Source organism: Sycon ciliatum, chromosome 9 (genome assembly GCF_964019385.1).
Source record: "Sycon ciliatum chromosome 9, ocSycCili1.1, whole genome shotgun sequence".
Classification (NCBI taxonomy): Eukaryota; Metazoa; Porifera; class Calcarea; order Leucosolenida; family Sycettidae; genus Sycon; species Sycon ciliatum.
Window position 1 is genome coordinate 21,145,204 of NC_088651.1, and position 21,580 is coordinate 21,166,783.

At 44.7% G+C, this 21,580-nt stretch overlaps 2 long non-coding RNA genes across 2 annotated transcripts; one reads left to right on the forward strand and one right to left on the reverse strand.

Annotated features, from left to right (window-relative positions):
• Positions 1-470: 470 nt before the first annotated feature.
• Positions 471-3,273, forward strand: LOC135824640 (uncharacterized). Its single transcript, XR_010554896.1, has 2 exons — positions 471-981; positions 2,847-3,273. It is a non-coding gene; the product is annotated as an uncharacterized LOC135824640 (long non-coding RNA).
• Positions 3,274-4,639: 1,366 nt separating this feature from the next.
• LOC135825014 (uncharacterized) lies at positions 4,640-7,919 on the reverse strand. Its single transcript, XR_010555006.1, has 2 exons — positions 7,417-7,919; positions 4,640-5,376 (listed from the first exon to the last, which is right to left on the reverse strand). It is a non-coding gene; the product is annotated as an uncharacterized LOC135825014 (long non-coding RNA).
• Positions 7,920-21,580: the final 13,661 nt, after the last annotated feature.

Genomic DNA, 21,580 nt, shown 5'->3' on the forward strand with positions numbered 1-21,580 from the left:
ATGAACCCGTTTACGGGACATAGATAAATAATTAGACGCCGAAATAAGGCAGACTTGTCACGTAGAGGCCTAAAAGGCAAAGTGTCAATAGCATCAAGAGTACATAACCCAAGAGTGTGCAACTCCAGCTATGGGGTCTGCGACGGCAGAACTTCACATCACGTGATGAACCCGTGCACTCTAGTGCATGATAGATACTGGGTTGTACGCAGCCCAGCTTTGGGTACAACTCTCTTGTGGTCACTTTGCACTGTTTGCCAGCATAACCTTTTGAACCATGTCACGTGATGTGAAGTTCTGCCGCCGCAGCGCAGCATTTAGAAAAGCGATCCTGTCAGCTTTTCTATTATTGTGTTCACATGGCGCTACCTAACGACACCGCTATTCAGACACGTTGTCTACGTAGCTACGTAAGTTTCTACGTAAGATGCTCGGTACCTGGTCCTGGACCAGGGGCAGCCGGCAGGGGAGGTATATTATGCTCGGCAGGCCGCGAAAGAGAGCCCGTTACCTGGACCCCTACTCGCGCGGGTAGAGCGAAACTGAGCACCCTGGGATGCGAGCAGCTTTTTAGTACTCCCGGGTCCAAAATCTCACCACCAGGCCGGGATGATCAAAACGTCTGCCGGGTCTGCAGCCTACAAACGTGGATCTGCCGACACTGTGCTGTCGACGACATGTCCGGCAAGGCACCTCCTTGCGTGAAAGCAAGGAACGCTTTTTTTTTAGAAAGGAAGCTTCTTCTCCAAAATTTAAAATTTTTGAAAATTATTCCTTCTGAAAATATCATCGCGTTCTTGACCTCGAAGCTGACTGCTGAATGCGATTAGGAAAGAAGATTCCTGAAGATACACCAGACTGATTCTGGCAAGCCGTCTGTCGTCTAGATATGCAGTTGTTCGTCATGCATGGTCAGCAATCTTCCTCGTTCGTCCTTTCGTTTTCCTGACCACGATGATGACAAGCAGCTCTCATGCTCAGGTTAGTGCTGTACTTGTATGTCTGGGCACACAACACATCTGAGATTCACCCACTGACGTTATCGAACTGAAGAATGCAGCAAGGGTTCCTCGGATTCTCTTGATTTCGGAACAAATTTCCTTCACTTTCACCCTCTCAGTCTCTTCCCCATGCCCTCCATGCATGCACAATCGAGTTTGCATTTCAAATGTTGTTTTTACTTTGGCAGTGCGTTCGATAACGTTAGGACAGTCTAAGTTAGGTGTTCTTCTCTTCAGGCTTATTGGACGTGTACAAATTCTAAAAAAATAGCTTCCATATGCTAAACGCAGATCCCTGTGAATACGGTTCTGCTGGGCAATGATGTTTACACCAATCTACACTCTATGCTGTCACAGCATCCACAACTGATCCTCTCTCTCTGAATAAACTATTTGATAAAGCCAATCTTTAAATCGCTGTTGCATAGGATCTCGGGTGGGAAGAAGCGATGAATCGATACATGGCATTGTGAAGAAAAGAAGAACAAATTCACATTGCACGTGAGACTCGGTTAGAAAGACTGAGTTTCTGCATTCATAAGAATGTCACACCCCGGGGATCATGATAAAGAAAACATATGTCGTGAAAATGACTGAAAGAACCAAAGAAGTATTTGATCTTCCAGCCAGCTTAGCCTGGTACTACCATACTAGCAGTGCTACCAAGTACCAGCCCTCCATATTTTCTGTATTTGTACGGAAAATCACTCCTTGTGCGCACTACAGAAATTGAGCAAATGGTATAGAAAATCGGAGAGGATCAATCAGCTGTGTAGAAGCATTGCAAGTGTAAGCTGAGTGATGAATAGTCTTGTACCAAAGCGAGTGCATGCCGTACCACAACAACATGTACATGTATCACAAAAATAATAATGTCGTGAGTGCAAGTCACACATGTTTTACACTACCAAATGCAGCCACCGACATGCATGTGCGTGTCAAAAAACATTACAGTGCAAGTATGCATGCAATGTACACGGCAGTACGCAAAACACTGCAAGATACGGAAAATCAGAAGTCTGAGTACGCAAAACAGACTCAATTGGTGGGCAGCTCTGTACTGGCCTGTACGGAGGGAGTGAATCTCAATGTGTGCAATGCACGCACTTTGGCCGACAGTGAAAACTATGCAAGTCGTGTTGGTTTGCAGGATGAATGTGAGTCCTTTTAGACAAGCGCCTTAGTGGAGTAGCCCACCGAAAGAAGAGTACTTGACACCGCGAAGTGGAGTCTGCGCATACAACAGTGAGGGGGTAAAATTAGCTATGACTGATTCTGCATGTGTTCTGCATGTGTGTCACATTACACTAGCAGATAGGCACACCTGTTGTTCCAAAAAGATGCTTATGTCAGTGTCTGAATATGTCGTGTACCAGGTAATATTGTTGCCAGGATCTCACGGTGAGAGTCAGACTTGAATATGGTATCAATAGATTATCAATATCATACATCACCATGTACCACCCAAAGTATAATAGCCGAAGGACCCGTTTGTGTGGTGGTGTATGATTTCGTGAGCAAGATGAAGTGGCTACAGATGTGTCTTATATAACACCCTAAGAAAAGATCATCAATTCTGGGGAAAGTGATTCTGGTAGCATGTTGTATCCAGTGTGGCATGACAAAGACTCCCTCGATTTAACCTGTGGAGAATCCGTAAATACATAAATACAATACATACAGGCATCGCAACCTTCGGATTATATGCTCTTTTGCTTGCCTCCTGGAGTGTGGTTGTACCTTGGTTCACTGTATTAGAATAATAGTAGACTTTGTTTTTCGAATTCGTTTCTATAACATTAGGTTTCTTTCTGTTGCTGCTATGTCTTTTCATGTGTTTTACAGGATTGCCATCTGTTGATGAATACCACTCTGAGGCACTCTCACGAGCGAAGGTGTTTGAGAATCCATGTCGGAATGATGGTCATGTTGGCCTAAAGGTGCATTACATTGCCGATACTCGCCACCTCCACCCTGGAACATGTTCAATTTCTGTTTCTCGTATGGAAGGACCGAACAGGTTGTTTTCCTGTCTCAGTGGACCACTCAAGACTGAACAGCACTGATGGAAGAAGATTTGCCGTGAATCTCGTTCACATAATCAGCCTGTTTAATTGCTGTACTGAGGTGACTGCTTCATAACAATGACCATGCAGCATTAATTTTGCATAGTATTGCAGTGCCCCTAAAATTGGAGAATATCGAATTTCTCTGATAGCATTGTGATTCATTTGTGAATAAACATCACTACTCTTTTTGAGTAGCATAGCAATGACAGAGTTGGTTTAATGTATGACAAAATGGAGCCGCTTTTTAACTTAAACCTGTACTATAATCAGTACCGCCGGAAGCAGTTTTTGATTGGTCCGGTAGTTTCATGGCGGGTACACACGTCCTCCACGGTAGGAAACGTTTGTTGGCGGCCAACAAGTTGGTCTGGTGATAACCTGACCAACCAGACCGGCGGGCCTGATAATTGTGGGGCTCATGAGCAGCTCAAGTACTTAGTATGGTTTTGGACATGTCCCCAGTTAACCAATGAGAATAACCGGAAAACAAGGGGGCTTTAGATACCGGGCTGACTTAACAAGAGGCAGGATAAGCGCGTTACGGGTTGAGCTTGTAGAAAACCAATTGTACTTCATTATGTGTGAAGGGGTTTTATGAAGAAATATTTTATGAACCAGTGTACAGAGATGGTGCTTATGACGAAAGGAGAGAGGAGAAGTGTGTGAAAGTCGATAAAGGGCATCCGAAGGAACACATCGATCCTTGTTGTAAAGAATATTAAGTATAAATCTATGGTTGAAACCTACTTCCCCAAGCGTTCTCTGTTAAGTATAAATCTATGGTTGAACCCGACTTCCCCAAGCGTTCTCTGAGGGGACCGAGGTCTACTCTATCAGTTCATGTATTCTGTGAAGTGACATGACCATTCGTGGGGACCCTGCTCATAACTGCAAAAGTCCTCGTCTGGTTTTTCCGCATCAATTGAACGTTATACATGTGCATGTAGTGAAAGCCACATGCAAAAGGCTGTTCCATGGCACTCATCTGCCACCAAGCTCTGGGTTCATTGGCTGAAAATATTCTTCGGCACAGTAAAGTCGTGCGCCCAAGAACGTGGAAGCCTACAGAACATCCAACCTGGAATACTAAGAACACCGCAGCCCAAAATTAAGAATTGCGGTGTAGGTTTGTGCTGTTGTCAAACACCGGGATTGTTATGTTGCACATGTATCTGAGCTTTACCACTACATACACGTCTGTCTTTACACAATTACCAATCTGCAGACAGCATGCTGTTTCGTCCTTTAGTTACTAATGGACTCATCAATGCAGCACAGAGAAAATGAGGCAGGTGAATGTCCTAGGCTAGAGAGCATCAAATACAGGTATAGAATCATGCCTTGCAGATCTCGTTACGGCCCCTTCGATGCATGTCTGAACATTAGATGGCTGTGTAGCTTCAGTTATCTCAGAATATGTACTATTTATCCAGCAGCAACAACGTTGGTCACACAACTATTCACTATAATGAGTATGCGTTGGAACACTTTACCCCGAGTCATACTATAGCAGTGTATGCCATGCATGGGTTTACCTCACACACTGAATTTCATAATTTGACATCCAAATCACAGAAGAGTGGTGTTCCAAACTTTACGTAATTGCACTCCATGTCCTGCGAGCTACAGTAGAATACTTCAATAGAAAATTTCTTATAGCATGTTCTTAGAAACAAATCGTATAGGTTCGAGGCTGTCAACCCAGAAATTTGTGATTTCACAGCCATAGATGTTACCAGTCAGGTCACTGTATACAGTAGGTATGCAGAAGAAAATACTAGTAACTCTTTGTGGAAGAGCTGTGCCAAAATGTGTACAGTACAGTAAATTAATAAAAAATGAGAAAAGCAGTGACAAGGCTGTGCATGATGTAGATCTACTCGTACCAGTAAGTACAGTGCACCAGTGAAATTGTTGGTGTAGTACCGGTATACTACTATAATTATGGCATGGCCCATGCCACTACAATCTATTTGCAGTGGGCCGCAGTAGGCCAGTGCAACAGAAAGCATTTCAGAAGCTGTGTGCAATGTTAACATCTATGACATACAAGTAAACTGCCATATAGCACAATCGATTACTCTCAGCCCACATAAGTACAATGTAGGCCAATCAGTAGTATAGATACATAGAGCACACTCTACATCATACATAGTCGGCACCAAATCTATGTTGTCGATGTACTTTGCAATGATGACATGATGGCAAGCGTGCTTGATTCATCATAATATTGCCTTGTACTTGGTTGGAAGTTAGTTGTAAGTTCAGTGGTCGAGGTAAGCAGAGCTGCTCCAGCTTTCAGAATCCTGCATGAAAAAGGCAGAAAGCAAATGTAGGTATAATAGTAGCAAGCTGATGTAAAGAGCCTGTCTTTCAATGCAATAATTCTATCCACTGCATGGACAGACCTGGTGCTTCATTCACCTCTGTTTCTTGCTTTCTCAGAAAACCTACTTCCTCCTTCAGCCATCTAGCTCATGATATACATTAATTTTCTTTATGCCTTTTCAGCCGTGGTCGACTTTCGCCCCTCCTGTTTGATTGGCAATTGCAGTCAACCTGGGGAATACTGACCCTCGATTGTGAATGAGAAAAGTGTCGCTATTCGCATTGTTGTTACTCGTGAGGTTGGAAGTATGCAATCAAATGTTCACTAGATCTGAAGATTGTGTCGTTATTTGCGAGTTGTTTTGTAAACCCGAGGTAGATTATTCACAAGGTTGATTGTACATGCTATGGGATGTACAATAACTAACCAAACAATAATGGTGTAACAATGATTTGAGTCCATATCCAATTGGATGAACCTAGAGTGCATGATCCATTCCAGAAAGGCGACTTCAGTGAGTCTTGAATTGTCAGCAGCATCATACTTCCATCGAGCTTTTTTTCTTTTTCGAAACGACCCTCTCTTTTCAATTCGAACGAAGGTCAACATACGATTATGGCAGGCATGCACGCACTGATCTTCACTGTATACATGTGCATGTATACTGTACTGTAGTCTGTGCAGTCAACTAGTCGTGTTCCACTTGGCTTACGGTAAGTATCACTACAAGTGCATAGTAGCCCCCCCACCCCCACCCCCCCCCACCCCGGGGAGTGCGCGTGAACGGCAACTGTGAACTGGTAAAAGAATTATTCGACACCTTCGTTCGTTTCGATGGAGAAGGTTCATCTGGCAAATTGAGGCCTTCGTTTCACTCCTAGCCCCAGGAGCGAAATTTTCACTCCTTGGCTGCCTGTTTGAGCCGTCCTTGTGGAAGGGTTGATTTATGCATGCCCGCATATACATGTAGACCTTATTCAATAAACGTCACAATCACGTGAACCAGGGTCCCGGGAACCAGGGAGCGGCAAGAGACCTGCACTCAGTGCACAGTGGACTCGGCGTGGGAACATAGGAGTAGAAAAATACCGGTATTTTACTACTCCCTTGTGCGAACTGGGCCTTTCTTGCCACTCGTTTCACGTACGCGTGCCCCAGCTTACAACAAATCCCTGGAGGCGAGTCCAAAAATCACGTTATCGAATAAGGTCTATAGAAACACAGATCACGTAGAACTACCCCATCCGGGGTCACAACTCACAACGTTTTGGGTACTTAGGTCTCATGTCGTCTCCCCAGGTGCTATGAATCCCTGATGCACATGTATCTACATATACAATGTAATCGTAACTCTACCAATATTGCGGACGATGACCCTCCCCCCCCCCCCCCCGGCAAACAGAAAGTCGCTATGTCCTGGCCGAGTTTATCTTTTAATTAAATGGTTTTCTCGGTTGGGATTTCATACCTGACAACCATCCCGATTTGGCCGGGACCGTCCCGATATCGAGGGCGGTAATAGGCACCCAAAAGTGCACTAGTTCCATGCCTCACCGCGAGCTTCTTTTGTATACATTTTCATGCCTAGGTATGTCATTGGATCTCAGGTTTGCAAAGGTTGGCAGGTATGGGATTTGTAGAGTGACCAGTTTTGACTATTGCCACCTGCTGTGCAGAAGTGTCATTCCTACATCCTGGCTGCAAACGTACCCCCCCCCCCCCCCACACACACACACACACACCACCACCAACAATGTTCGATCCTATTTACAGGACCTCACTCTATATGAAAGTGTAGCAGAGGCACTGCCAAAGTATAAAAAACAGCAATTGAAATGCAAGCTGCATTGTGCATGCATGGAGGGCATGGGGAAGAGACTGAGAGGGTGAAAGTGAAGGAAATTTGTTCCGAAATCAAGAGAATCCGAGGAACCCTTGCTGCATTCTTCAGTTCGATAACGTCAGTGGGTGAATCTCAGATGTGTTGTGTGCCCAGACATACAAGTACAGCACTAACCTGAGCATGAGAGCTGCTTGTCATCATCGTGGTCAGGAAAACGAAAGGACGAACGAGGAAGATTGCTGACCATGCATGACCTGATGACGAACAACTGCATATCTAGACGACAGACGGCTTGCCAGAATCAGTCTGGTGTATCTTCAGGAATCTTCTTTCCTAATCGCATTCAGCAGTCAGCTTCGAGGTCAAGAACGCGATGATATTTTCAGAAGGAATAATTTTCAAAAATTTTAAATTTTGGAGAAGAAGCTTCCTTTCTAAAAAAAAAGCGTTCCTTGCTTTCACGCAAGGAGGTGCCTTGCCGGACATGTCGTCGACAGCACAGTGTCGGCAGATCCACGTTTGTAGGCTGCAGACCCGGCAGACGTTTTGATCATCCCGGCCTGGTGGTGAGATTTTGGACCCGGGAGTACTAAAAAGCTGCTCGCATCCCAGGGTGCTCAGTTTCGCTCTACCCGCGCGAGTAGGGGTCCAGGTAACGGGCTCTCTTTCGCGGCCTGCCGAGCATAATATACCTCGGCAGGGAGCTACTCCATGGCTCCTACTATCGCGCGGCCGGCTGGCCGCATGCGTGTGCATTGCAGACTTTTTGTTGTTGCCTTTTCAGATGTGCATGCAAGAGGGTCGAGGAACTTCCTTCCTTGGAACTGCTTCTTGCATGAGCTGTTTCGGATATTTCGTCTCCTGGCCTGGCTTATTTCGTTTCGGCGCTGCTGAGACCTCCTTTCGCGGAATATTACTCAATGACAGGTGAGTTGACCAGTTCACTTTGATTCATTTGCTTGTGTTGACTCTTTCATTTACGAAAAGTGTGCTGATTTTGGGCGGAATGAAATAAATAATGGAAATGCTGACAGGATCTCCTTTCTAAATTTAGCTTTTCCGCTGCCGAGGCCTCCTTGTACGGAATACTCAATGACAGGTGATCTCTGAGTTGACCAGTTTCCTTCGATTCATTTGCTTATGCTCACCCTTTCATTTACGGAAACGTGTGCTGATTTTATTCGGATTTAGATCGATTTTTATCTCTTTGCCCTTGCCTACAGTGTGCGAAGAACGCGAGTTCACCTTCTTGACGGTAAGGCTTATGTTAGATGTGTTGTTGAAATACTCATATTCATTCCACATTAGTACGTTACAAGTAAGGCACTGGTCAGTGGCATACTATCGTTGGAAGTTCCCAATCTGGAGGGAAAGGTTCAAGGACTCATTGACCGAGTTTGCCAAATAAATTCGCATATCAGGGGAAATCTCCATTGTGGAGAGGTTCAGTAACGTGTTTGCTTCATACGAAACAAGCCAATGGGTGCAGTCTCGTCTCGTGAAAATCTCGTACTTGTATGATTGCTTTTGTTTACTCGAGTCTAGGCTGTTTGATTTGTGAGTACCGCCGAGATTGCACTGCCCCAAATAAAGTTTCGTGCCGCCAAAGCAAGATCTGCAATCTGTTTGTAGTACCTGCAAGAATGTGCAGCTACATGTATCGTACTTTCTCTGTTGCTGTTTCAGTTGCCGTCATGTTGCTAAAGAAAGATTCAGTAGTCCTTGCGAAAGTGTGTACGAATTTTTGCACGAACTTTGCGTTCTGCACATTTTCGTAGTTTGCGCGGGCCAAGTGCACGTACGCCATGACCCGATCTCACGAAATGTCCTACGACAGTTCATTTCGTGTTCCCTGCAAGTTTCGCTTCCAAAGTTGCGAAAGTTCGTGCGAAGTTTCGCACCTCATGATGTAGAGGGAAAGTTTGTACGCATTTTCGTTTTGCAGAACCTCTCTAGTGACTCTTTTGTTTCATACGAGACGAGTCAATGAGTCGGTGTGGCTTAGAATCTTTCGCTGTAGAATAAATCTATTCATATGTCTATTTGAGAAATAATTGTATTCACTCGTTATAAAATAGGTTTAGACAAACTCACGGAATAAATACCATCGGTCCCTTGGTGTTCGTCCTAAAGAGGTTCGACTGGATATCATTCATACTCACCAAAAGATGTGTAAGATTTTATTATCATGGAGTGCCTTGTTTATCTCTCAGTATCAGTACCTCCAACCATAGCCTTGACCCTTTTTATCCTCGGGATCAGTGTAGTTGTTGGAACGAGGTGTCGGACTCAGCAATGTATTTGTTTACATTTTAATACATGTTTATTGTTCCTCCTTTGCTGTGTTGTTTTAGAAAATCGTGGACTAACAGTTTGAAGTCATTGAACTACTTCCAAAAGTTGTATCGACATCAACAGGATTACGATTTCAGTGCAATATGATGGTGGATGACCTTATCACGATAACCCATGATTATAAACCATTATAAACACAGAATCAACAAAAAACATCTGCGACACGCACCTGGCGCATGGCTACATTTCTCAAATAAATCTGATCGAGGGTGGGGAAATCTGAAATATCTGAAAGGCAAGATAAATTTAGGACAGAGTCATGAAATTCTGCAACAGCAACATGAGAGTTGGTGGACAAGCCGTTGATTATTCACTCTCATTGTAATATCAAAAAGTATTCTTTCTAGACCAAAGAGTGGTATATTTGATAACATTTAATAACGATAGAAATTTTTACGATACTTCTCCAGACGTTTCGTTGTTCTGAACAACATCGTCCACTGACGATGTTGTTCAGAACAACGAAACGTCTGGAGAAGTACGAAGTAGTGGTTGCGACTTCGGCGATGATTTGTAAGAAAGGTTTGCTCCCCACACCGGAGCTCGCGCTATTCCGCCGACTTTACTTGACACTTGACTGACTCACGACTGCCATCCAGAGCACACGAGAAGTCCATCGAACCTTCGACTCGGCAAACCTGCAAGAAAGCACCACTCCCTGCTCAATACACAGTGTTTCGGGGAATTCACCCCTCATCAGTAGAGCTTGAGTAGGCTGAGGAAGATTGTGCCTGAAGAGCACCACTTATATAGTGCTCTCCAGGCACAAACATCACCAGGGATACAAACTTACAGAGACGCTCCGCTTCCAGCGCGACAAACACCTCGTGAACACCAGATAGTAGCGTGAGTCAGTGTCGCTCCTGGACGGTGAGACAGACGTCGAGGACCCTCGGTCATTCGCAACGCTGTCACCTCCAAACCAACTAGTCGCAAGCCCGCGCTGGGCACAACAGTACGAAGTAGTGGTTGCGACTTCGGCGATGATTTGTAAGAAAGGTTTGCCCCCACACCGGAGCTCGCGCTATTCCGCCGACTTTACTTGACACTTGACTGACTCACGACTGCCATCCAGAGCACACGAGAAGTCCATCGAACCTTCGACTCGGCAAACCTGCAAGAAAGCACCACTCCCTGCTCAATACACAGTGTTTCGGGGAATTTGTGCCTGGAGAGCACTATATAAGTGGTGCTCTTCAGGCACAATCTTCCTCAGCCTACTCAAGCTCAACTGATGAGGGGTGAATTTCCCGAAACACTGTGTATTGAGCAGGGAGTGGTGCTTTCTTGCAGGTTTGCCGAGTCGAAGGTTCGATGGACTTCTCGTGTGCTCTGGATGGCAGTCTTGAGTCAGTCAAGTGTCAAGTAAAGTCGGCGGAATAGCGCGAGCTCCGGTGTGGGGAGCAAACCTGTCTGGAGAAGTATCGTAAAAATTTCTATCGTTATTAAATGTTATCAAATATACCACTCTTTGGTCTAGAAAGAATACTTTTTGATAACAGCAACATGCACAGAGTGAACTCCGTATAAAAAAAGTAAAACCACCACTATACGTACTACTCACATGTTCCCCCCAGGAGAACATGCATTATCATGCTAGTGCCATTTTCTGCAAGAAAAGGCTTGCACATCAATGCGTATAATACGGTATTGATATGATCAAGAGTACATAAACCTCTTGATATGATGTGAAGGCCAACATTTACATAATTATTGATATAGGCAAGAGTACATAACCCCGGGGTTATGTACTCTTGACATAGGGCATTCCATTGATTGGTGACAGAAAATCAAAAGAAATTATAGCAATAAAAACTGCTTTATGGCAGTTTTCTAAAAAAAGTTATTGTGTTCTAGTCCATGGACCCCGTCTAAAAAGTAAGAAATTACCGAAACGTGATAGCTGAAAATTAAAATTTCACACAAAACCTCACAATAATCACACGCAGAATTAAAAGCTACATGTAGAAGACCTTTTCCCCTCGTGATCCTCTTTCCTATGCATACATGTTGCCAATTGTTGGTGCAGTACAAGGTAAAGTTGAAAGCAGCATTTCAAGTGTTGTGATTATTGTGAGGTTTTGGGTGAAATTTTAATTTTCAGCTATCACATTTCGGTAATTTCTTACTTTTTAGACGGGGTCCATGGACTAGAACACAATAACTTTTTTTAGAAAACTGCCATAAAGCAGTTTTTATTGCTATAATAGAGGTTGTGCAGGCAGTTGCACACTCTTGGTTATGTACTCTTGATAGCATGGATACGACACATGCGTGGAACCCATTATTTGGGCAACATGCGACCTGTATTATTATCATTATTATAACATTGAGCAGAATTGTACTCTTGAATTACACTACGAAAAAGAAAACGATTTTGGCGATTATTCATTAGGAGAGGATTTGTTTTAAAAATCAAGCAAGCGCTCGCACATTTTCCAAATGTTACATACTATTTACCGGCATTGCATTCGGTATTATGAGACTATCCGAGCACCATAGGATTATGGAGCATTGGATAGTCCGTAAATGAGCACTTTGACCTGCACTTTGAGCTGAATTTGGAGTTTCGTAGTGTAAAATATCGGGAAATCCCATTTTTCTAGCAAAACTCCGCTACACTCATGAGGTACATTTACACGTACACTGTAGCTGTATCCCTCCTCGTGTTACTGGATTGTGGATAGCTTTGTGCAGAAATGAAAAACATTGTGGTATTTGAAGTAGCCATGCCTATGTAGTCACTTTCGTTGCCGCGGGATTTAGCTTGTGCACATTTTCGCTGCGCTCACCTTCCCCTCTTCGGTCCTACGTAACCATGAACCTTCCAAGTTGGAAGGCTGTCAGTCTGCGCACTGGAGATGTGTTAGAGCTAGGTCTCGGGTCGCTGAATGGCTCAGTAGCCTGTAATTTTTGTTCCATATTATCGTACTTTCTGACCGTTTATCATCTTGTGGACAGTTGCTGCACAACTCGTTATCATGTATTTCTGCTCTTTTATTACATTTATTACTGGCTCAGTATCCAAGTTTAAACAGGAAAAAATCGGTTGAAAACATAGAAAGCCATGGAGGACACGCAAAGTGAATATCGGACAGCCGAAAAGGAGTTTTCTCGCTGTGCCTTTCGCTGTGACTATGGCGTCTCTAGGCTGGTAGCAATACTGAAGTAGACGCTTGTTCTGGTGATCAAGTCAGAGTCAGAGTCACAAACGACCACATCAAAACCCAGCAAAATTATCGGGGAGTAAAAGGTGTAAACTATGTTGGGGATTATGTTAGAGATAATGTGCCTGAAGTCCATCAACTGGCCTGCAGACAAGCCGTCACTGCGTTGTTTCTGGTAATAATCTATTCATCTGAACAGCAGACAAACGGCTGGTAACGAATCTAGTTCACTGAATCCTCAATTAAATAATTAATTCTATTATTTTCGAGCCAGCTCGGGTGGACGCGGAAAAGGCAGATCGTCGGAATATGTATGTTTTCCTGTTTCTCTCTATTATCTAGCGTGGGAGAAACGTTGGGTGCTAGTTTCCCAAAACGACGGACTGTTATAGCTATGTTAGGTACCTCCTCCCGTACCTTTTCTAGCTGGCCTGCATGCACTTACGTACTCACCTTTTGTCTCCTTTTGTTCCGTTGGCCTGGGTAGCTACTTGCGCGCCCATATTTGCCATAGCTACCCAGGCCCTTTATCCTGCCGTTCAGACTTGATCTCTCTCTCTCTTTTCTCACTCGTCAATAATCACCATGTAGTCGTTTCGTTCGCCTTGGTCTCTTGTTTCGTCGTCTATAATAAATGTCGTCCTCCAACCTACCTGTTCCCGTTGTAATGTCTGGATATGTCGTCAGTCGTCCTGTTTCGAACTCAACAGCTATCTCAGGATGGACCGAACAGCCAGCCATTGCGATAAGAGAACAACTTGTACATAATGGGAAAATTCGGCGATTAGGTAGGAGAGGTTTTGTCACCACGCTGGCGCGTCCATGGTAAGGACCTGTCCAGAATAGGTAGAGAACCACATAAATACGCCGTAAACATCATTGTTGCCAAGGTGGGTAGCGAAAAAAGGCCGAAAACGGGGAACGTGGGATTCAAGCGGAACGTGCGTCGCGGACCGCTGTTCAAAGAACGATTCTCGTCTAAGTGCTGTTTTCTCAGTGTTTGTTGTGTGAGAGTTGATGAAGTTCTTTTTTTGACGTTTCCTGCAGCTGCCGTTTGTTTTTGCTTTCCAGGTTTCACAATGCCACACGTCAATTTCAGCGATTACAATGTGGCGGCATTAATACAGTCATGGCTGGACATGCAGACAAATCTTGGGGTATGATGAAGAGGAATGTGCAGTAGAGAGAGAAATAATTCGCTTAAAATTTGAATTAGTATTTGAGACTGTTTGAAGAGGAAGTAAACCCCTGTTCCAATGAACAAAATTGACAAACTGAAGGCCAAAGCCGGAGAATTTTACTGTAAATACACGCCGGCCACCAACACCACTGGTTCATCAAGCGATGCTATAGCCGAGTTGACCTGCCGTTGCGCTGTCACCAGAGTGAGGGCAAATTTCTGTACCTGGAACAGAGTTCCTTGAGCCCGGCGGCAACAAAGAATTAGTGCTGATCTCGTTGGTTAGGTCTAGACCAAGCCAGGGAGTCCTTGCCAGATCTACACGCTTCAAACCGTTGTCACTTGTGCAATATCGGTACGGCCAAAAGTGCAACCGCACATCATTGTAGAGACAACAATGAACATGATTGTACTGGCTGTACACGTAGTGGTCTCCAATCTCGTCTGTGACGGCAGAACAAACTTCAGCCCGAATAAGTTCGCGAATACCAGTCGGATCCAAGGTGACCGGGGGATCGGCGAGCACCTCGCATGTATCCACAGTTGGTTCGCCAGAGTCGTTTGCTGAATGTTGAGTTGGACCCAGGTTTTCTCGCTTCATGTCGTCCACCAATATCTAAACCAGAATGGATTTCTTTCCGGTGGTCAGCAGACCTCGATCGTCCAGCTCGGCTCGCAGTTCTGCCACCCGCATCCGATGCACAATAGACGATATTGTTTGAGGCACCAACAGTACGAGCTGATAACAAACGAAGAGTCTAGCTAGTTTGTTACTCAAAGCTACCGAAAACTAGAAGCCAAAGTGAGGGAGCTGGAAAATTTGATGCTGGCACAAGCTAAAAGTCACCACTACCGTAAAATCCGCCAGAGCTCCCGTCCGCCCCTCCTTGACGTCTTGTCAGGGACGTGATTGATTGTATCCTCGTATGACTCTGTCGCAGTCTGTGATGCCCTACTGTACTGCAGACGCGTGCTCAACCCTGTTGGAAATGTACGCAACAGTGCCCACCCTCTTGACCAGGGATCGCACAAACCCTGCGTTTTGTCAGGTCTGTACGACTCCGGCAGATCCTGGTTCTTGACCTTTGGTCCGGTGTACGAGCTGCGCGAACAGTTTTCGTAGGGTGAGTACTTTTTCATGTAGCACTGAATGCGGCAAGTAGGACTCGCCCATCCGCCCCTCCCCACTAGTGTGTACCTGAAGCGTCGAGGAGGTAGGGGCGCTCTGGCGGGATTTTAAGGTAATTAGACTTTGACGTGAAGCCAAGAGCAAGAAAGAAAGAGAAAGTTCAAAGGAAGCAGTTGTACGACGTCAGGCTAAGCGCGCCCGAATCCATGACGTCAGGCTAACGTGCCCAAATCTATACGCTGGCAGTGTGATTGCAGTGCGCAATGCACTGACGCAGCCGTGCGCGGCAGATGCAAACATGGCAGTGTGATCGGTGGATGCTAACACACACTAACTACATTACTGTGACAGAAAATCCCCGCTCTCTGCGGTAAACTAGTCCAGCGCTCTGCGCTTAGAGGTCATCAACAGCGAGCGGTCGAAATTTGTACGTACAAACTGTAAAGGGTAGCAGTTCCCTGATCAACAAGACTAGTAGACATTGCCGAAAAGACACACTGGAGACAGCCAACTGTTAAGTACAATTAGGCCTCTGTTGGAGTACTTAGACTTTAGACTGAGCTACATGCATCGTATGAGCCACTGGAGCTGGGGAAAAAGGTTCCTGACGTTGAGACACAACTCCTACTGAGATGGTTATCTAATCAATCGCGTAGTGCAATCGCGTTTATGCCCTTCCTTGCTTACTACGGTAGCTCACTGTAACAAGTAAACGTACGAGTCGTACTATTATTATTATTATTATTGCAAATAACGCTGAGTAATTACACGAATGCATAAAAACCAGCATTTGCTTCCGGGAAGGATTCACAAACATAAGACAAAAACACCATCAATGTAACTGCACATACGAAAAGCAGCTTCTATTGTCAAGTTCGAGTGGCAATGTCAGAAAGACGGTAGACTGTTCGTGCACGATGTTCACCCTGCAGGGGATAAGTCAAGGACGCGGCTCGGCAGAGGAAGATGAGTGCCGCGGGGTGCCATTCCACCGTGACTTATCCCCTGCCAACTGCCGCAGCTGATTAAGGCCTCTAAGCGTGCCCAGGCGAATGCCGAGTCGGGCTAGGCAGTCCTGAGAAAGAGCTGAGAGGAGAGTTGTCCTGGGTCGGCCCAGTCGACCGCGCAGGCTCGCAGTGGCTGAAAACTCTAACACGCGCTGTGGGGGAGAGCTCTTCTGCATTCTCAGTACGTGACCAAGGAATTCCCAACGCCGTTGGTCAATCTCGAGCGAAATTGGTGCTGAGCCGCAGATGTCGTACAGATGCTTGTTGGTAATTGTGTTCGGGAACTTAACGCCAGCCATTGTTCTCAGATGCCTTCGATGAAAGGTGTCAATCCCTCTGGTGGTGGCATCTGTGAGACCCCATGTCGCACAGTTGTACAACAGCACTGGCTTCACATAGGTATTGTACAGCGCAACTCTAAGCAGTAGTGAGGTAGATTGATGCTTGAAGAGTGCGTACAACGAACAGAATGCCTGGGTTGCTAGGGCCTTTCTGGCTTGGACATCTTGCGCTGAGCCTAGCCGTGATCCCAGCGACTTCGCATTTCTCCATGCTTCGGAACCACGCTCCTCCAGATCATCAGCCAGGTATATCTTTGTTCGTTCAGTTTTGGAGGTATTAACGGTGAGGTTATGGCTTGGGAGGGTCTCTGCACATTGATCATGAACGTCCTCTAGCTCTTCGAGTCGTACTAGGTACAAGTAAGTGCTTTAGAGCTTTCCAAAAGTCAGTTGATTCTCTGCAAAGCAGCTGAAGAGAATCATTTTTTCCGTTGAAAACTGGCTGTTGAAGATAGTGATTGTAGATGTGCCAAGAAGAACTGTCGCAAGAGACATCAGTCACTGATATAACGCGTTCCATGCATGCAACTGAACTGAAGATCTGAAAAAGCAATGGAGCAAGAGTCAGCCCAGAATGTACTGGATAGTGTTCTCTTTGATGTGTGGGAAGCAGCAGTTCTACCTCTGCTCTCACTTGCTGACATCTTTCAGCTATGCGGAGTAACCAGGCCCGTCCAGGAGCTGCTGCGTAATGAAAACACCTTCAGGGGTCTATGTCAGGTGAGTGATGATTATTATCCATAGGCGCTGGTTTCAACCTACAGTGACAGCACATTTAGCTGAGGAGGAAACGTAAGATAGCTTCAAACTAGAAGCGACGCCTGGGAAGGAGAAGGTGTTTTGACCCTGGCAATGGCCAAATATTGGCAATTACTGAATTAAATAACCGATGTTGACCACAACTGCATATTCAATCATGTTGATACACCTGTTGCTATGCAAACTTGAATGGCTTATATTTGGATCAACATGATCTTGATCCAGTCTTGCTGGACCACCCTGAATATGTAGTAGGGCTGAAACGATCATTCATTAACTCCTAACGATCAACCAATATCATTAACGATCGATATATTGGTTTTATCGATTCTTGTCGGCTCTACTCATGTACCTTGAGCACCAGTTTACGAAGAAAGTCCAAGATGCTCATGCTACTTTAGAATTTTGTGGCACCGCACTGTTGACATCTGTAGACATCTGGCTGGTTTTATCAACATGAACTAGAGAATTTCATGTTGTTTCCAGAGCGAAGAATCTTGTTATCACCCTTTGGAAACTGCTTTCATCTCCGCCTTGAAAAAAAAAAGAACTGAAAAGGCAAAGTCTTCTCTCCCGATCTTTTTCAAAACCACTTATCAATTTTTCTGTGCTTGAAAGTACATGATAGCACTCGAATTTAATATCGGATGGAGTGCATGGGCTAGAACACTGTCACTGATATGCATGCATAAAAATCGTTAGCACTCGCTTGGAACACTAACGATTATCGATTGCACTGTTAACGATCAATATCCGAGTTATCGATATAATTGTTTCAGCCCTAATATGTAGGGTATCTTTCTTTTAAAAACTGAATTGAAATTGTGCTGCTTGAACCTACATGTATTACTAAGTTTATAAGAGAGCATGTCTGAGAAAACCAGAACATATGTGCAAGTCGGTCTCTGAGATTTCGCTCAAATTTTGCTCAAATTTTGCAGGTAGGTTTGATTTGGGGTGTAGATCGACCAAAAACTACACGGCAAAAAAATTCGGTCACTTTTGCATCGACTGTTGCACGAAAAAATATTGGTGGCGCAAGGAGAAGCTTGTCGTTTGGAGTGACAAGTTTATTCTGCAGCGTTGGGTGTGGTGTTGGAGTAGAAATCTCTGACTAGACTTCGCTGAAAAACTACACGCAAAAATTCGGTCATTTTGTATCAACTGTTGCACCAAAAAATGTTGGTGGCGCAAGGAGAAGCTTGTCCTTTGGAGTGGCAAGTGATCACCGCTGCTTTTCCTTGTCAGAGTTAACAATACACTTTGATCTGCAGCGTTTGGAGTGGTGTTGGAGTAGAAATTTCTGACTACACGTCGCGAGGGGCTAGCTTTAATGCGCAGGTATGAGTTTCGATATATTTCAGAATGGTCGAGTGGAAAAATTCAAAATTGTTTATTTCAAGAAAACCCAAAAAGGTTGATGGGGGTTATGTCCTCAGTGCTAGAAGAGGTGTTCTACTATCTGCCGGTGTATAGTGTTTGCTAATTGAGGGCGTAGCTCACTGTTTTATCAGCGCTTGTAATTTGGCTATTTTCAAGACGATCATTTGTGGTGTCAAGGGATGATTGCCCTCGTCTTCTGCGGTGCTTGCGTGGCTAAGTGGTGCAACCCCAAGAATTCTTCGAAGGTCCGGTAATGTTGGCTTGATGGAGTTTTGTTCGTAGCTTGTTCTTGTACGCTGAGCCGTGGTTCGTTTGAAAACCCATAAATCGTGCCAAAATAGGGCAAATATTGAGCGGTATACCAATTTCATGGTTCCCTTCAAAAGACGTTGCGCGGGCTTTGGAATGTCGATCTACACCCCGAAGCAAACCTTCCTAGAAAATCTGAGCGAAATCTTAGAGATCGACTTGCACATATGTTCTGGGTTTCTCAGACATGCTCTCTTAAGAAATAACCACACAAAACACAATGTGGAAATAGCCTTTTTTCAATTGCCACCTGCCTCCAAACAAGAAGGAGGATTTGAATGAACAACCCACCATTTCACCATTTTGTTTTTACCGACATCAGTAGTACACCATCCGAGGAATAAATGGAAAGATTCGCACCTCGAACCCTACAGAAGGTTTTTTTACTTTGGGGTTAAATAATAGCGAATCACCTCTCACTCCTGTTATTTATTTTTTAAATCCGGCGGGTATTGCAGCACCGTGTTCATGCCATCTTAGGGGTGAGACATGGGGCCGGGAAGTAACCATACAGTGATGTAATCCGGCCTTACAACACGGGAGTAAAGGCTGGCTCGGCTCGACTCTGCTGAGTGATGACCACCAATACCGTGATATGGTGAGCTATGTCATGGGGATTTTGAAGTAATCCATTCAACAGCTACTCCACGTAGTGCACAAACCCTGAGATACAGCACATGTCCAGGATGCACAGTATATCATCTCCGCTCATTGCTGCATCTGCTTAGATCGTTCTTCTTCCAGCTACTTTATATGAATAAAAAAAAAACACATCAAAATATTGACAGGTTTCTGGGTAGACAAGAAAGATATAAAAGTAAACAGAGAGTTGGTCATTGAATAGATATCAGTACACAATTGTTTATGGTTCAGTATCCGTCTCATCCCAAGGGTTTTACTGGCAAAGCCAAATTTTGCTCATTGCGAGGATTCATCACAGGCATCATGATGAACATCACGGGAAGTCTCTAAAATGGAAGAATATTTGTTCCTAAGTTTGTTGGAAATGTGATGAGGACAGATAATAGGACACAAATGGTAGAGAGAGGTAACAAATCGAACCAATCCTGAACGGTCAAGTTGGAAAAAGAATCAAAGCTACACTGTATTGTGAATAATTGGTTATGTCGTTAACAGAATATTGACGTAGTACAAAACCCTAAAAATTTTAGTGTATTGCCTAATGACACTACTGATTTGCAAAGACAACGTGACCATCATTGCGGGAAATATGTGACTTCTTTCCAGTACAATACCAGTTCAAACCATGTTATCCTATAAACTGCCGCTTATACATGTTTTATTTAAATAATGTGTCTTTTCAAAATTGATTTATGTTGTGTGCTTTGCCCCATGCATGCAGAATCGCTATCAGATTAGTCCAAATTTGAAACTGTCATACATCACAGTTGCGAAGCACCTCTGCATCGCCACCAGAGTATCCAGCATACGTCAAAGCAAACCTGGGGATAGCCTTCTCTTCGAGTACTATGATCCTCATTATCATGACCAGGTGTTCAACCAAAAACTCAGAACGATTGTGCAATTGTCCAGTCTAGCGTTGATGACGCCTACATCTCATACCATTATCCGGTACAGCCCTCCGCTACAGGAGCCTTTGGTAAAAGAACTTTGGCTATCATCAAAAGTCACTTCTTCCTCCCTACCCAACCTTTCAACTTCATTGATTGAGGAAAAATGTAGAGCAGGAGAAGGGGCGAGGTATAGATTAGCAGACGTGACGAGTTTGTTGTTGGAGATTTGCGGCTCCAATGAACAGTACCAAACATGTATTCTGAAAAAACTGGAGCAGGATATTCCGGAGATTGAGTCATACTTGCCCTACGCGAATCGCATTTGCATTCTAATCAAGCTTGCAAAATGCTTTGAAAACGTTGCAAGAAGGGATCCAACATTGCTGTCATCTCTAGAATGTGAGAATCTGGTACCAGCACCTCCTCAGCACATTACTACTCGGTGGATCTGTAACCCATGCGACCATCTTCTAATCGAGAAAGATAGGAGTCACGTTCTCAGTCATGACGTGTTAGCCACTCAGAATTGGATCGACTTCACAGAGCAGCTAGCAAAGTATCACTCAGTACTCAAGCTACTGATCAAGAGAGAACTTCGTGTTTCGCAGGTGGAGGATTACTTCTTGGCTGTCATGGAGTATAACGAGATCTGGCACAGCCTTCCCCAGTCTAGTCGCCCCAGTCGGCGGGTTCTCTATCGTAACCTGGAAATCTACCTACTCTCCATAACACCAAAGTGGAAGTGTGAAAAGGAACTGACAAAAGAGGAGTTGCTGAACGCCATGAAGCTGTTTGGCAAGATGATTGGTGACCTTCCGTACCAATATTCATGGACTATACGCCTCATGGATGAATGGGAGCAACGCAGAGTCACATCCAGCGTCTGAACAATGTTCAGCGCACTTCAGCCTATCGGCCCTGGAGCTACCCAGCCTGGCCATCCGCTGTACTGTTGACCTGCTTGCCCGCTTGTACAAGTGTAGCGGGCAGCAGTCTCTCGGAGGCAAGAATACACAAGGGTCTCAGTGAACACACTGTAACTGGCAATTGAAATGTAACTATAACTGGCAATGAAATTAACTAGTACAAAAGAATCTTGAACAGCGGCTATAATGCACAGGCAGATTCCGTATGCTAATGTACGGGAAACGCTAACTTATGGGGATACATTAT